General features: G+C 47.0%; 1 protein-coding gene across 1 annotated transcript in view; it reads right to left on the bottom strand.

Annotated features, from left to right (window-relative positions):
- The window catches only part of Abl1 (ABL proto-oncogene 1, non-receptor tyrosine kinase), a 122,143-nt gene that overhangs the window by 45,014 nt on the left and 61,166 nt on the right, over positions 1-15,963 (bottom strand). The window lies entirely within an intron of this gene.

Below are 15,963 nucleotides of genomic sequence, written 5' to 3' on the forward strand. Positions count from 1 at the left end.
CATAACTAAAAATCTGGTCCACACCCTCTAGCACATGAAGAGCTGACCTGTACCAGGATGGTCCTCTATGAGAAGGACCCTCATGCATCTTGCCATCCACAGGGCATGTGCACCACAATCCTGAGGAAAGTCAGATCATCACCCCGATTCTTCATGTGAAAACAGACACTCAAGAAGTTCACATGGTAGGAACCAGAAAGACATGCACTCAGTCAGGGTTTACCTGGCTCCAAAGTTTGGCCTCCTGACCAGTGGGTTAGGCGTCCCTCCCACTAAGAACCTAGCTTTCAAGCACTGGATAGCTGGATGCGTGAGGTTGTCATGACCTGTTTCAGAGAAAGTCTTAGTTAAGGGACTCTGGTTCCAAAAGAAAGAAAAGCTGGGCAGTTGTGGCACACACACTCAGGAGGCAGAGGCAGGCGGATCTCTGTGAGTTTGAGGCCAGCCAGACCTACACAGGGACACCCTGTCTCAAAACAACAAAGGAGGGGGACGGGGGGCGGGGGGGGAGGGGGCTAGCCTACCCTACAGTGCTGAGAGCCCAGGGTGTCTGGAACACTAGGCACAGGGAAGGAGCAAGGTCTCCACTTAGGTCTGCCTAAAACAGCAGACTTCACCAGCAGTGCCGTGTCTGTGTCTGTCACAAGCCTCTCAGCCAGGATGTCATGCACTTTTCAGAAGTGCCCTAGCCAGTGCTAATCAACACTGAAATCTGTCTGCTGAAGCCAAGGGGGCCTGCTTTGCTACTAGTGCAGGTGCCAGGTCAGGCCTCAGGAGCGCCCAGCGGGGCCTACAGAACTGATGCCACGCCACCATCTGGAGACCAACAGGCACGCACACCAACTGGATCCCTTCCTGGTCCTAGGAGACCATTTTCCGTGAGAGCCCGCGTGCTGTCTAGTGTGGTCTTGAACCTTCCAACCTCCACATGATGCCAACAGTAACGCTGAGAGGTGTGCCACCCGCACACACCCAACAAATGACGCAGTATCTGTCTGTTCTGCTACCATTCTGAAAGTCCAAGGGTCTTGGATCAGACTATAACGAAGTCCGCCATACAGCATATCAGATCACAGGGCTACATTCAGATTGGCGCTTAATGCCAAGAACTACACATTAAAAGGCATTTTGAAATTCTAACACTATCCTTGAATATTGCTCTTTAATACAAGTCAGACATTTATTCACATGTGCTGGACTTCATACTGGGATGTAAGCTTGTTTTTAAAAGCTAATTACTACAAATATTCTGCTCTTATGGATACAATGACCTTATCCTCTAAAATCCTCTCTAAATAAGTAATGCTTATCAATTGTCCAAACCCTTTATAATTTAGAAATAAAACTATTCATCAACAGGCCTGGTAATATGCTCTAAGTGGCAATGATCATGGAGGCCATTGCCAAATTGCACACCAACACAGCAGACTGAACTATTCTTTCCAGATACAGCTTTTGAACTCTGGCAAGATGGGAAGAGCAATGTGTACAAGCAGTCAGTCTCAGTCATCTGAAGGAAGAAAGGCCTGAGACTGCACCTCCATCAGCCCAAAGCAGAAAGCCAATGACTGAAAAATAAAACACAGCAGGCATGGGGGCATGCCTGTAATTTCAGCATTTGGGGGGCAGAGGCAGGAACATTGCCACAAGTTCAAAGCCAGCCTGGGATACAGGCAAAATTCTAGGCCAGCCAGGGCCATAATGAGACTGTCTCAAAGTAAATAGAAAGAAGATGGGTAGCAGACGTAGAAAGGAAGACGAAAGGACCAAGGCTTATGTGCTGTGCCACTGTCACCTGGGAAATCTACAGACCTGCATGGTACAACCAGTCTGTGCAAGTGCTCGGAGACCTCCAAGTGGCATGGGAACTCTGGGCACTTTCATTCCCCGCTCCCATACAACAAACAAATAAATGTAACAAAAGTTTAAAATGTGTTGCTAGAGAGCGGCCACCTGGTCAGTGCTGGAAGTGCAGTCCATGGATGAACCTGGCACCGAAGCTGCTGGGCCTGCTCACTATCCCGTCTGGGCTGCAGCCTACTGCCTCAGATTGTGTGGGCGAAACTGCTGAAGCCCCAAAGGACCCTGCGTCCGTGAGCCCAGGGGCCATACTGGAAGAGGGAAAGACTGCTGATGTATTTTACCAGGAACGGGACAGATGGGGATGGATGGATTTTATGAATCTAGAATTTATTCATCTGAAAACAACCTGTGAATTGAAGAAGTATGTCACAGTAGAGTAAGTTAACCAAAAGAGAACCCTGAAGCTTTTAGATAAAATTTGGGTTCAGCCTCTTTTAAAAAGAAACGGGGCAGGCCCCCACCACAGCAGTGGGTCAAGAGGAGGCGGGAATCAGGAAGGAGGGCTCTTTAGGAGGCAGGCCTGGGCTGGGAGTGCAGGTGGGAGAGAGGCAGGTGGGTGTGACAAGAGGCCTGGGAAGACAGCCCTCCACAGCTCAGCCCTGCACTCTTTTCAGCACAGTTGGTCATGCTGGGGGAACAGGGACCGTTTGTCTCACAAGCACAGGCCAACACAGCCCACAGCCTACAGGCTCTCATTCATTGGCCAGTTTCTCTAGCTTGGTGCATATGCCGGTACAGACATCCAGAGAATTAGGCAGCTGAACTGATGATCACAAGAGCCACAGCACTTCCCTGCCCTACAAGGACACAGGTAAGGCAGGGAAGTCCCCGTAAGTCTCATAACCTTTGAGTCAGACAGAACTATTTGTCAGTCACCAATCACAGGCCACTAAGGCCCAGTGACTTCAGCCTGGGAAAGCTAGGTAATTGACAAGGCCAAGCAGCAGAGATTGCATGAGCTTGAACATGTTGGCGATCTGCTTGAAGCTGTGGGCTGCAAATCCAGGAAGGGGCTCTCTCCTCATCTCCTCAGATGCTATTCAGAAGGTAAACCCTGGCTAGGGTTCAAGGACCTGCCAGGACTGTCTTACCCCAGCCCTGTGTACTTCCTGTCCTTCTTCCTCCGAGGCCACTGCAATGCTTGTGGGTCGAGCGGACTCCCCAAGCCTCATTCACAACTGCAGTTTCCTCGTCTGTGGTCGTAAGAGTGGGCTGGACACTGGAAATAATGTACAGAAACCCTGACACAGAAAGTGCACGGTGAACTGCTAACATCATTTCCCAGAGGACCCTGCACCAGTTGGGAACAGCACTCTTGCATGAGCACTAGGTCTAAGTTGAGAGCACAAATGAACACTGAATCAAGAATAAATGGAAAGCCCAGTGGTGGTGGCACACACCTTGGGAGGCAGAGGTAGGCGGATCTGTAAGTTCGAGGCCAGCCTGGTCTACAGAGCGAGTTCCAGGACAGCCAGGGCTACACAGAGAAATTCTGTCTCAAAAAACTAAAATAATAATAATGACTGGAAAAGGCATAATCTGAGTGAGTTCTAGGAGAATGTTGGGTCCAGAGGTTGTCCTAAGGACAAGAGATCTGTTAACTTTGTGAAGGGTAAGAGTCAACTGGCCGTGGGTCAGGAGCAGCAGGGTTCAAATGTCACAAAGACTAATTTTTCATCTAAAGCTAGTGTTGGGGAGTTTGGGACCCAGCCCCCCCCAGCCCACATCTTCACCAGCCTCCCCTGCATATCCCAATAATGCACCTGATCTACTCTTTCCCTTGGGATGTCTAGGCTGAGATTTTCAGTGAGGGCCCAGAGCAAATTCTCTTCCTATAAAAATCTCATAATTTGGGAGGTGGAAGCAAGGGTATCAAGAGGCCAACCAGCCTAGGCTAAGTAGAGCCTGTCTCAGAAACAGAACAAAAATTTCATTATATATATATATATATATATATATATATATATATATATATATATATATATATATATATATATATACACACACACATATATATTTGACTTTATTTTATAAACGGTATAGACATATTTGTTCAAACAAATCTTTTAGTTTAATAAAATGAATAATATTAGTGTGCTCATGTTAATTATTTTCTACTTTTAATCAAAGTACTATACATACTTGGTTAAAAAAAATCAAGCAGCATGAAGGTTCTTTTAATAGTCTTAAGAAAATATTAAAACTAAGCCTAGGCATGGTGGTGCTCACTTTTGATTCCAGCACTCCAGAGGGGAGGCAGGTGGATCTCTATGAGTTCAAGGTCAGCCTGGTCACACAGGGAATTTCAGGCTAGCCAGGGCTATAGACTGAAAACCTATTGAGAAAGAAGAGAGGGAGGAAGAGGGAAGAGGGAAAAGAGAGAGGAGAGAGAGACAGAGAGCAAACCTAGTCCTGCAGCCCACTCTGGTGTGTTCACAGAGCTGCTTCTTTTGGGTGTCTAAGCTCACACCTGCTGCTTCTGGGCTGAGTCTACACATCACCTACCTGCTCATTAGAATAGCATTACACTGTCTTCAGCCTAACCCTCCCAACTGTGGCATCAAGAGTTTTGGTTAGACGGAGAGGTGAGGTTTGCATTAATACTGTTCACTGCTCAGGCAATGAATGCTTCATTACACTTTTCTTGGTGGTATTAGTTATATCGTGTCCCTCTCTCTTTCTCCCTCCCTCCCTTCCTCCCTCCCTCCCTCCCTCCCTCCTTCTCTCCCTCCCTCTCCCCTTCTTCTTTCCTTCTTTCTTTTAATTGTCCCTGGGCAGTGGTGGTCCATGCCTTTAATCCCAGCACTCAGGAGGCAGAGGCAGGTGGGCCTCTGAGTTCAAGACCAGTCTGACTGACAGAGCGAGTTCCAGGACAGCCAGGACTACACAGAGAAACCCTGTCTCGAAAAACAAACAAACAAACAAACAAACAAAAACAACAAAATTTAATTTCCTATTTCCTAGTTATTACTTTCTTCCCAAATACTTCAAAGATCTGTCAAAAACTTCCCAGTACTTCCCCAAATATTGAAACACTTCAAGCTTTCTCAAAGTTGTTCTTGGGCTTACTTCCTCATTTTCCTGGAATCCATCACCCTGTGGCTTCTTGGGTAAAACAAGTCTAAAAGAGACTTGTATACTGCTGTGACAGTCTAGGTGGGTATAGAATCCTAGGCTACATGGAATGTCCCATGGAGTGGTGGCAGTGGCATACACCTTTAGTCCCAGCACTTAGGAAGCAGAAAAAAGGAAGGGGGAGGGATAACTTCTCTGAATTTTGAAGACATTTCCCCATTGTTTTCTAAGTTTACAAGATAATCATTTAGAGCCGGGTGGTAGTGGCGCACACCTTTAATCCCAGCACTCGGGAGGCAGAGCCAGGAGGATCTCTGTGAGTTGGAGGCCAGCCTAGGCTACCAAGTGAGTCCCAGGAAAGGCACAAAGCTACACAGAGAAACCCTGTCTCGAAAAACCAAAAAAAAAAAAAAAAAAAAAAAAAAGAAAGAAAGAAAAAGAAATGTAACCCTATTACATTTCTGAACCTCCATAACCTTCATAAATAGCTTGCTTTTCTCTTTGCAAGTTTTTAGGACAGAATTTTCTTTCCCCCGCTTGGCATCCTCAGACTTCACAACGATGTCTTTTTCATATGCAGTGCTGGGCTATCTAGTTCAGAGAACAGCATTAGCTTAAGAAGACACTTTTCTAAGCCTGAAATTTTCCCTTTAAAAAATATTATTGCCAGGTGGTGGTGGCTCGCACCTTTAGTCCTAGCACTTGGAAGGCAGAGCCAGGTAGATCTCTGTGAGTTTGAGGCCAGCCCTACAGAGTGAGTTCCAGGACAGCCAGGGCTACACAAAGTAACCCTATATCAGAAAGAAAAAAAGGAAAAAAAAAATCGTTAGGAGACAGTATGTGTGCCACAGCGTGCTTGTGGAGGTTGATGGACAGCTCTGTAGAGTCAGCTCTCTCTTTCCACCTTTATTTGAGTTGAAATGAACTGGGAATTGAACTCAGGCCACTAGGCTTGTGCGGTAAGCAGCTTTAACTGCTGAGCTCATTTTTTTTCCTTATAATTGTCTCCTAACTTCTATTTGTTGTTGTTACTGTTACTTAATTCCCCCTCTCTGGAATTCCTGCCAGATGGGCACTGATGCCCTGGGAGGGCACCTCTAACCCCCTGCCTCCCTTGTCTTCCATGTCCACGTCTCTATGTTCTACATTCTAAGGTAAATTTGACTTAGTCTTCTGTTAAATTTTAAATGGTGGTTATAATGTTTTGTTTGTTTGTTTTTTTGAGACAGGCTCTCTCTACATAGCCCTAGCTGTCCTGGAACTCACTATGTGGACCAGGCTGGCCTTGAACTCACAAAGACCCACCTGCCTCTGCCTCCCAAGTGCTGGGATTAAAGATTTTTTATTAGTTAAAAAAAAAAAAAAAAAAAAAAAAACTGATTCTTAGGACTTCAGGGCCAGTCTCAGCTACATAGTGAGTTCAAGGCTTGCCTGGGCCATAGAAGACTCTGCTACCCCAACAACAGATCAACAACACTAACAAAAACACTAATGTCTCTCTTGTCGCAGGTTCTTGGATGCTGTGCTATCCCTGAGGACTGTGAGGAACCATTCTTTTGAACTCCTCCTGCATTGCCTCTGTGTGTCTAAGTTTACTCTTCGTTACCATTTGAGACTTCTCTAAACAGACAATGACATTTGGCTGCTCATTCATTATTTACAAGAACTTACAGCTGAAGGACTTTGAGGGAAGCCCCAGTGCTGGTATCTAGAGGGTACTTTTCTGGGGCCGTTCCTTTTCTTTTCTCCCCAGAAAGGAGTGTTTCAATCTCCTCCCAGGTAAGGCCTTGCCTAGCAGGCCCTGGGAGAGGGGCTGGGATCCACTACTGTGTGGACTTTCAACAGCAAATCCATCCCATTCCTGACCACTCTCCTGTTACTAAGCACAGGCTTACCTGAATCCAGGCTGCACACCAGGCTCCGGTCCACAGCCTCATGGGAAACTCTCTACCACCTGACTGCGCAGGCCTGGAGCCCTGTGAGAACTCTGAACATCCCTCTTTCAGGTTGTCCTCTACGGTCCTAATTACCTCTGGTTCCGACCCTTCCTCTGTTCCCACCAGTGCGCTGGCTCACTCCTTAAGGGCTCACTCTCAGAAATCAGGCTGCAGGATCCTGCACTTTCGTAAGTCTGCTACCACTCTTGGCTGCCTGCAGTTTCCTGTTATTCACTTCTGTCTCCTTTGGGGTTCCTTTTGTCCTTACACATCTTCAGTTTAAAAAAAAAAATCTATGCGGTGCATATGCTTATAAGCTGAGGACTCAGGAGTCTGAGTCAGAAGACTCCATCAGTCTGAGGTCAAGCTGGGCGCCATAGTGAGACTGTCTCCAAACCAACAAAATCTTCTTGCTGTCATTTCAGTGGGGTTGGAAAAGCGATGGGGAAACATTCACTCTCATAAACCGTTTTGAGCATCTTACGGGCAACACAGCTGTGGCTAAGGTTAAACAACTTGTATCAAGTCCACACAGCATGTTGGCAGCAGAACCTGGAATGGAACCCAAATACCCAAATCCCCTTGTTAAAAGAACATGACGGGTGCTGGGCGGTGGTGGCTCACACCTTTAATCCCACAGAGGTAGGCAGGTCTCTGTGAGTTTGAGGTCAGCCTGGTCTACAAAGTGAGTTCCAGGAACAGCCAAGGCTTGTTCAAGCCCTGTCTTGAAAAACAAAAACAAAACAAAACAAAAACAGAAACCAAAACCATGATGGGAGTGAGGAGATGGACGAGTCGAGAAAGCACAAGGGCCTGAGTGCGGACCTCCAGCACCCACCTAAAAGCTGAGCATGGCGGGAAGTCTGTAACCCTGGTACTGAGAGGCAGAGCCAGGAAGACCCCTGGGGTCTGCTGGACAGCCAATCTAGTCCAACCTGGAAGCTCCAGGCTCAGTGAGGACTCTGTCTCAAAAAATAAGATGAGAGTGACTGGAGAAGACAATGTTGGCCTGTGACCTTAACTCAAACCACACACACATGCACACACATAGAAATGTGTGGTGTATGATCAAGAAGGACACTGGGCTAAAAAATTATTTAAAACCTGTTGCAGTGAACAGCTCTCAGATCTCAGCTTTGCTGATGGAGGTCCATCATTCTGACCAAGTTCTTCACTCCATTCACATCTGCACCTTATATTTAACGGTAAACAGGAATATCAATAACACAAATAGCATAGAGCACTCTTGCTCAATCAAAAGCTTGAATTCAACTTAAAGTGATTTTCAGGCTTCCACAAATGTCTGTGTTCTTGTACTTGAGTTCGTTCTGCCGTGAGGGCCAAAGAATTTCGTTTCAAATTACTAAATCTTGTTGGTTTTCTTCTGACCTGAATATTGAATAAGATTTAAGTCTCTATCGCCAATATGGTGGCACAACCCTTTAAACTCCAACATTCAGAAGACCAAGGCAGGAGAATCATGAATTCTATGTCAACAGGCGCGCGCGCGCGCGCGCGCGCGCACACACACACACACACACACACACACACACACACACACTGAAAAAGAAACATCTCTGAAATAAGACGTAAGACGTCTTGTGGGGAAACTTAGAGGATCCAATAGACACTGTTACCCATATCATCCTTTTTGCTTCAAGCTCAGCACTGTGCCTGGCTACAATGGGGTTTGTTAACTTGGAACTGGGAAGCCAACAGTTAATGCCTTTCCTCTCCTTCCCTAAGACTAAAGGAATCTGCGGAGCAGAGGAACTGGCCTGGGAGATCACATTACTTTTGGGGGTGGGGAAGAAGGCAGCTGGAGAGGAGTGTAGAGAGAGGGCTCCAAGGGAAAGAAAACAAGCTGTCCAACCCTCTCCACAGTGTAAACTCAGCAGGGAGGAGGAGGTAGAAGCGCCATGTTTATCCAAGTTATCAACCCACAGTACCCTCGCTTGGTCTGGCAGCCTAGTGCCATATCCGAGAAAGCAAAAGCCTGGGATCTGAGGAGTGCAGATCATGTTCATGTCTGAGCAGCAGTGTTTTAGACACACACAAGGATGGGTGGGCCCAGTCTTCCCTCCACTCAGAAAAGCAAGGACAGTACTGAGTGAGACAGCCTGCTCTTTCTCCTTAAAGTGACAGATTGGATGCATCGATCCAGAGCTACATTATGACCAGGGAAGGAAGGGCTGCAGTTGACCCTGAAGAGACTGCTCACCAAGGAGCACTGCACTTAGGGCCAGGAAAGGGCAGGTCTGGGCTCCTGGGTCCCTTGAAAGGAAAATACAAACTGTTCTTGCCTTCCAAAGTTCACCCGGTCACCTTTCCTACCAGCTAGCACCGAAGATCCAAACACAGCATCTCCAAGTGATTGATTTTCACATTCCCTAAGTGTGACAGTAGTAGGTTTTGTGTCAGCCAAGGTATGTCTGTGAGGACCATTTTAGAAGGGATCAGCCTTTGAGGTAAGGGACTGTCCTCATCCTATTAGCAGGACCTCACAAAGGCAGAAAAAGGAAGTTGACATTTGCCCTCCCTGCACCTGGCTTCTTGAACAGGACAGGATCTTCTACCCTCCATGCTCACATTTCCAGTCCTTCAAGTCTCACACTAAGCCTGGCTCTCAGGCTTCTAAAAACACCACCAGCTTTCCTGGGTCTCTAGCTTGCAGACAGTGTGGACAGTGGGACTCCAGAGCCTCTATTCTCATGAGCCAAGACTTATGATAAAGCTCTCCCTAGAACATAGGGAGAATGGTATCAGTGTGAGAAAAACAAAAGCCACACATTCTACCACGGATCTAATGAAGAACTGCATCCAAAATGCAGAGAACCCTTCCTGCCCAGCCAGTGTTCAAACTGGTTTAAAATAGGCAAAAGAGCCACTGACCTGTCACCTTGAAGCAAAACAAATGGCCGAGAAGCACCCAAAACGATGCTCAGGCCAGGCACGGTGTCACACACCTTTAATCGTAGCACTGGAGAGGCAGGGGCAGGGTTAAGGCCAGCCTGGTCTACATAATGAGTTCCAGACTAGTCAAGAGATACAGCATGAGACCCTGTCTCAAAAAAAAAAAAAAAAAAAAAAAAAAAGCTCAGCATCAATGGCCAAAAGACAGTAACACAGTGAGCTCCCTCCCCATGCCCACTCCAGAGAGCTCCCTCCCCATGCCCACTCCAGAGAGCTCCCTCCCCATGCCCACTCCAGAGAGCTCCCACCCCATGCCCACTCCAGTGTGATCCTACCCCATGCCCATTCCAGAGAACTCCCACTCCATGCTCACTCCAAGGGCTATAATAATAACCCAGGTGCTAACAAAGATGCAGGGAAATGGAAATGCACAGTCCCTGGAGTTTGGCAGTTTATTCAAAAGTTGAGATAAAGCCAAGTGTGGTGGTTGGTGCACCTTTACTCAAGCACCCAAGAGTAAAGGCAGGCAGATCTCCGAGTTCAGATCTTTGTGAGTTGGAGGCCAACCTGTTCTATATATCAAGTTCCAGAATAACTAGGGCTACATAAAGAGATAATGTCTCAAACAAAACAAAACAAAAAACAAAAGTTGAGATCAAACATTATGAGACCCAGCAATTCTATTCATCAACGTAGGCATCAACTGAAAACACATGAGAGTATACCCATACAAAAACTGTATGTGAGAGTTCCCAGCAGCCTTATTCATCAAGACCCCCAATGGGAAACAACGGAAACGTCCATCAAGTGGCAAGCGACTAATCAAAAAGGGTATCTCCACAATGAACTAACTCAACTATGAGAAGAAGGAGGCACTAATGCATACACTACTACATGGCTAAACCTCGCAAGCAGTTTAGCTATGTAGTAGACAATGGGCTTCGGCAATGGCGCAGTTAGTAAAGTGCTTGCTGCACATCAGGAGAACTTAGTCCCACCCCTACACCCTCACACAGCCAGGTGTGGCAGCATGCACTGAGAAAGGCAAACAGGATGGCCTTCTAGTCAGTCAGGTGAGCTCCAGGTTCAGGAACTGGCTCAAAAACTAAGGTAGATAAGAGACAGACCTCTGCAGGCCTCTGCATGCACATGCGCACATGAATACACATATCATACACACTCATGCATGCTAAAAGAGGAAAGCTAATCACAAAAGAACACAAATTGCATGGAACTCTGTTAGGTACAATGTATAGGAAAGACATATCCATATAAAGAAATTGCCAGGTGGTGGTGGTGCATGCCTTTAATCAGGAGACAGAGGCAGGTAAGTTACAGGCCAGCCTGGTGTACAGAGTGAGTTCCAGGACAGGCTCCAAAGCTACACAGAAAAATCCTGTCTGGAAAAAAAAAAAAAATTACATCTGTGGTGCCTGGGCGTGGGGCTGGGCACAGGGCAGCCTGCAAATGGGCAGAAGGGTCTTTGGGAAAATGGAAATGCTTGAAAACTGAGTCGTGGTTATGGTGTATATGTTATACATTTACTAGAAATGACTAACTCATCCACTACTATGACACACTTTATGTCATAAATTACACCTCAGTAAAACTGCTAATAAATCACGGGGGAAACACTGTGATCTAGGACAAACACCTTTTTCTAGCTAAGTGTCATACAGAAAGTCTAGAAACACCAGGGTGGATGGATGGCTCCCTGTTGTGAAGACAGGAAGCCAGGCTCTGTGTGTTGTTTGTTGCTGGCACTTGGTTCATTTCGAGACCCTTCCAATGAGACCATCGAACTATCACTTTTCCACACTCCTGACACCTTCCAACAGCCAGCCCGACACAACAGGGGTTTCTGCTAGGGACTGGGGGAGGGGTGCTGCACACACAAATGAGGCCCTCAAGATAGGGGAGCAGGAGACAGCGCTCAGGCTGATCACAGGAGACACAGGGGAAGCCAGTGCCTGGTACAGCAGGGACCAGTAGGGACCAAGACTCAGAGAATGCGCCTCCCACTCAGGAGACATGGGATGCTCTCAGTGGCACCCCAGCTTCCTACACTGAGCCTTCAGAGACAGAAGGCAATGCTGACATACACCACGGTCCCAAGGGCTACTCCTTGTGGAAACCAATCGTCACCCAGAATTGGATGGGGTCAAACATCCATGATTAAGGTCTGCTGCAGGACAAGTTCCTAAAATGCTGAGAAGCAGCCATAACCAATTAGCTATGGGGATCAATTAACAATTAGTATTTCATGAATCATAAACTTAAAATAAACAAAGGAATTTTGAGAATCAGACAATTGGGCATTTTCAGTCCTGGTGAGATGCTCACTGGGAAACAACACATGCAAGTCTGGACCTGAGTTCACTCCCCAGAATTCATGTAAAGACGGAAGAAGGGAGCTGACACCAAGTGTCCTCTGACCTCCACACAAGAACCGTGGTATGTGGCCTGGCCCTCTTTCTCACACGTCAATAATAACAATTTTCATTCCTGTTCAGCTTCTTCCCTCCCAGGCAGGCAGGGAAGAAGTGCAGAGAAGCAGAGCCCGGGTTGAGTCCGATTCTGTGCAGTCAACTCCCTGCTCAGGGCTCACTTACCCAACTGACCTACAGAGTATGGCCACCTGTCCTGCACTTGATCTGTCACCTGACTCAGGTCAGAGTTAAGCTTTCCTATAGACTTGTCAGGGATCTTTGGAAGATGACTCCTGACATTTCTTTTCTTTTCTTTCTTTTTTTTTTTTCTTTTTTGGTTTTTCGAGACAAGGTTTCTCTGTGTAACAGCCCTGGCTGTCCTGGAACTCGCTTTATAAACCAGGCTGGCCTCAAACTCACAGAGATCCACCTGCCCCTGCCTCCCTGAGTGCTGGGATTAAAGGTATGTGCCACCACCGCCCAGCTCCTGACATTTTCTTAATTAGAAAAATAAAAAGTCTGTTACCTCACAGATGCCAGCACTGTCCCCAGAGGCTGGGCTCCCCCCCTTCCCTAGTTAATATCTATACCCCAACAATGTTTCGCAGACACTCCAGCACACACCCCCCCCAGCTCATCACTTACATGGTGCACAGCCCAGAAGCCCTCAGGAAAAGCAGTGTCAGCAAGGTGAGGGGAGGGCAGGAGTGGGGGCCTATGGGTCTTCGGGAGGCCAGAAGACACTAGTTCCATTGCTTAGGGGACGAAACCAGCCTTTGTCTGTCCCTTGGACCCACATCATTAGTGGGATGCTGGCAGCCCCACACGGTCCAGTGTTTGCCTTTCTCATTTCCTGTTCTAGAGAGTCTCACAGGGAATCGGGCACTATTCGATAACAGCCAAAATGACAAACACATTTGCCCTCTGACCCGTCACCTCTATTTCTGGAGATTTACTTTACAAACTTAACCCCACCACACACACAGAGCACTGTTGAAATATCAAAGGTGTCATCATCAAGTTAGACTCTGACTAGCTTTCCAGTGGGGTACATGAAGCCCCCCCCCAGAAGTGTGTGGGTATTTGTGACAAGTGAACAAGTGTCAGACCCTCAGATTCACTCATTTCTTCTCTGATTGTCAAGGTCCTGCTGGCTCCCTTTTCCAATGTGGCTCCTATTGTCCACTTCTCAAGGAGAGGGTGCCATTGTGTCTCGATAGCTGTTAACACTCCCAGGTACCACACATACAAATGAGGCTATCAAGACAGTGGGAGCGGGAGACAGTGCTCAGGCTGATCACAGGAGAGACACTGAGAACACGTCACTACAGAAGGAGTGTATGGAAAGGAAAGGAATTAAAATGCCATTAGGAGGCCAGAGCGATGGCTCACAGATAAAGGCTCTTGCCAGTCAATGCAGTGACCTGAGTTTGCTCTCCAGGACCCACAGGGTGAAAGGAGAGAACTGACTCCACAGTTGTCCTCAGATCACAACACATGTGCTGTGGCACACACATGCACTGGTGCACACACACACACACACACAAAGATGCACATAACAAACATTTTTAAGTCATTAGGAAATAAACACTGAACATTCTGCAAACTTTTTTTTTTTTTTTTTGAGACCCTACTAAGAACTAGTGTTCTCTAGGCTCTAGGGCAATGGTTCTTAACCTGTGAGTCATGACCCCCTTTGGGGTCAGAAAGACCCTTTCACAGGGGTCACATATCAGACATCCATCCTACCAGCTATTTACATTACAATTCATAACAGTAGCAAAATTACAGTTATGAAGTAGCCACGAAATAATTTTATGGTTGGGGGTCACAACATGAGGAACTGTATTAAAGGGTCACAGCACTAGGAAGGTTGAGAACCACTGCTCTAGGGTCACAGGGGTGAAAGGCATGAGAAGGGTCCCTCATTCCAGAGCTAACTAACATTCAGGTTGGGAAAAGACACAATGAACTAGGAAGTTCAGCTGTTTAAGTTTGTGGAGCTAAAATACAGAAGGAAAGGGTGTTGTACTTGGGCTGCAGGCGTAGATGAGGTGACCAGAAAAGCCGTCACTGAAGATGACAATTGAGGAAAGAGAAGAGGGAAGTGTGGGACAAGTGCTGCCCTGGCAGAGAACCATGTGCAGAGGCTCTGGGCAGGGGGGAAACTGAAGGAGGCTCAAGGAAAAGCAGAGGCCAATATGGCTGGACAAGAGTCAGCAGGGAGACAGCAGACATGTGCTGGAGGCAGCAGGGAGTGGGAAGACTATCAGGCCTGGCAAGTGCATGGCAGGGCTTTCGGCTTTAGTCCAAAGGATGCAGCAAGTACTGGGAGGTTTGGGGAGAGAGGAAGCGGGACAGGACCACAGGTAGAGGATTAGTCTGGCTGCAGCAGGGAGAAGAGCTGAGGAGGGGCAGCAGAGGCTAATGGGATCATTGAAATGGGAGGGGCAGGGAAAAGGGTGTGACCTGGACATGTTTGGAAGTTATGGTTAGCCAAGAGGCTTGTGTGGAGTCAGAGAGTCATGGAAAACTCTATGGTGTGAACATATACACACATATACAACACACACACCAAAAAAGGGGGCAAAGAAAGATAAAAACATTAACCAAAGAAAACCTTATGGCATATGAAACAACCATATACTATCTGATTTTATTTTGTGGGTGTGCATGCATGTGGGGGGGGGTGGCACGTGTACAAGCACATGAAAAGCCAATATTTAAAGATGAATCTGGCAACAACAGAGACAGCAAAATACTACAGAGAGAAATTAGAAGTTCTAAATTAATGGAAAAATGACTACATCCAGGGATTAGACAATTCTAGATGTCAGCTGCGGTTAGAGTCAACACAATACCAACCAAGGACCCAGAGGTTTCAAGTAGAAATGAACGAGCTGAGCCTAAACTTAATATGCAAATGTGAGAATTTAAATAGACAAAGCAGCTAGCAATAAGACAGGAGACTGACATAATCAACTATAGGTCTCATTATAAACTAAAATAGTCAAGAAAATGTATCCGCAACTAACAGGATAGAGAGCAGAAAGTAGACCCTTACACATCCTCACCAGATTCCCAGCAGTGATGCAATCTATGGGGAGGAGGGCTTCTGTGAGCAAGGGGGTGGGGCTTACTCTGCTTCCGGACTGCCACAGTGATTGACACCGACCATGCCTTCCTGTCCTCTCTGGAGGCTGAGTAAACCCTTCTCCCCTCAGGTAGTCTGTAACAAGACCAGAGTGAGGACTATTCTGTGGCATCTAGACAAAACTGCCCAAGGGTGTTCAGATACTGGTTAAAGAATTACTGGGGCATGGTAGGGTGGCTAGAGAGGACGAAGTGGTTAGGAGTACTTGCTGCTCTTGCAGAAGACCTAGGTTCTGTTTCCAACACCCAGGCTCAAACATCCTGTAACTCCAGGGTATCTGATACCCTCTTCTGACTTTTGAGGGCACACACAAGCATACGTGCATACACGAGTGCACATGCACATACATACACACACACATACACACACAGACACAGTTTTGTTGTTGTTGTTTGGTTTTTTTGGATGTGTCTGTTGAGGATGCTTTAGTGGAAACTTGACATTTAAGCTGGTGGGTCCAGCAGCAGATCACCCTCTTTAATGTGACTGACTCTCCTTCAATAAGCTAAGGGCCCCAAGAATGTGACCTATGGAATCAGGGGAATTCTTCCAGCCTGGCTGCCTGGACGAGGCCCTGTGCTTCCCTCCACCT

Source organism: Peromyscus leucopus, chromosome 4 (assembly GCF_004664715.2).
Source record: "Peromyscus leucopus breed LL Stock chromosome 4, UCI_PerLeu_2.1, whole genome shotgun sequence".
Taxonomy (NCBI): Eukaryota; Metazoa; Chordata; class Mammalia; order Rodentia; family Cricetidae; genus Peromyscus; species Peromyscus leucopus.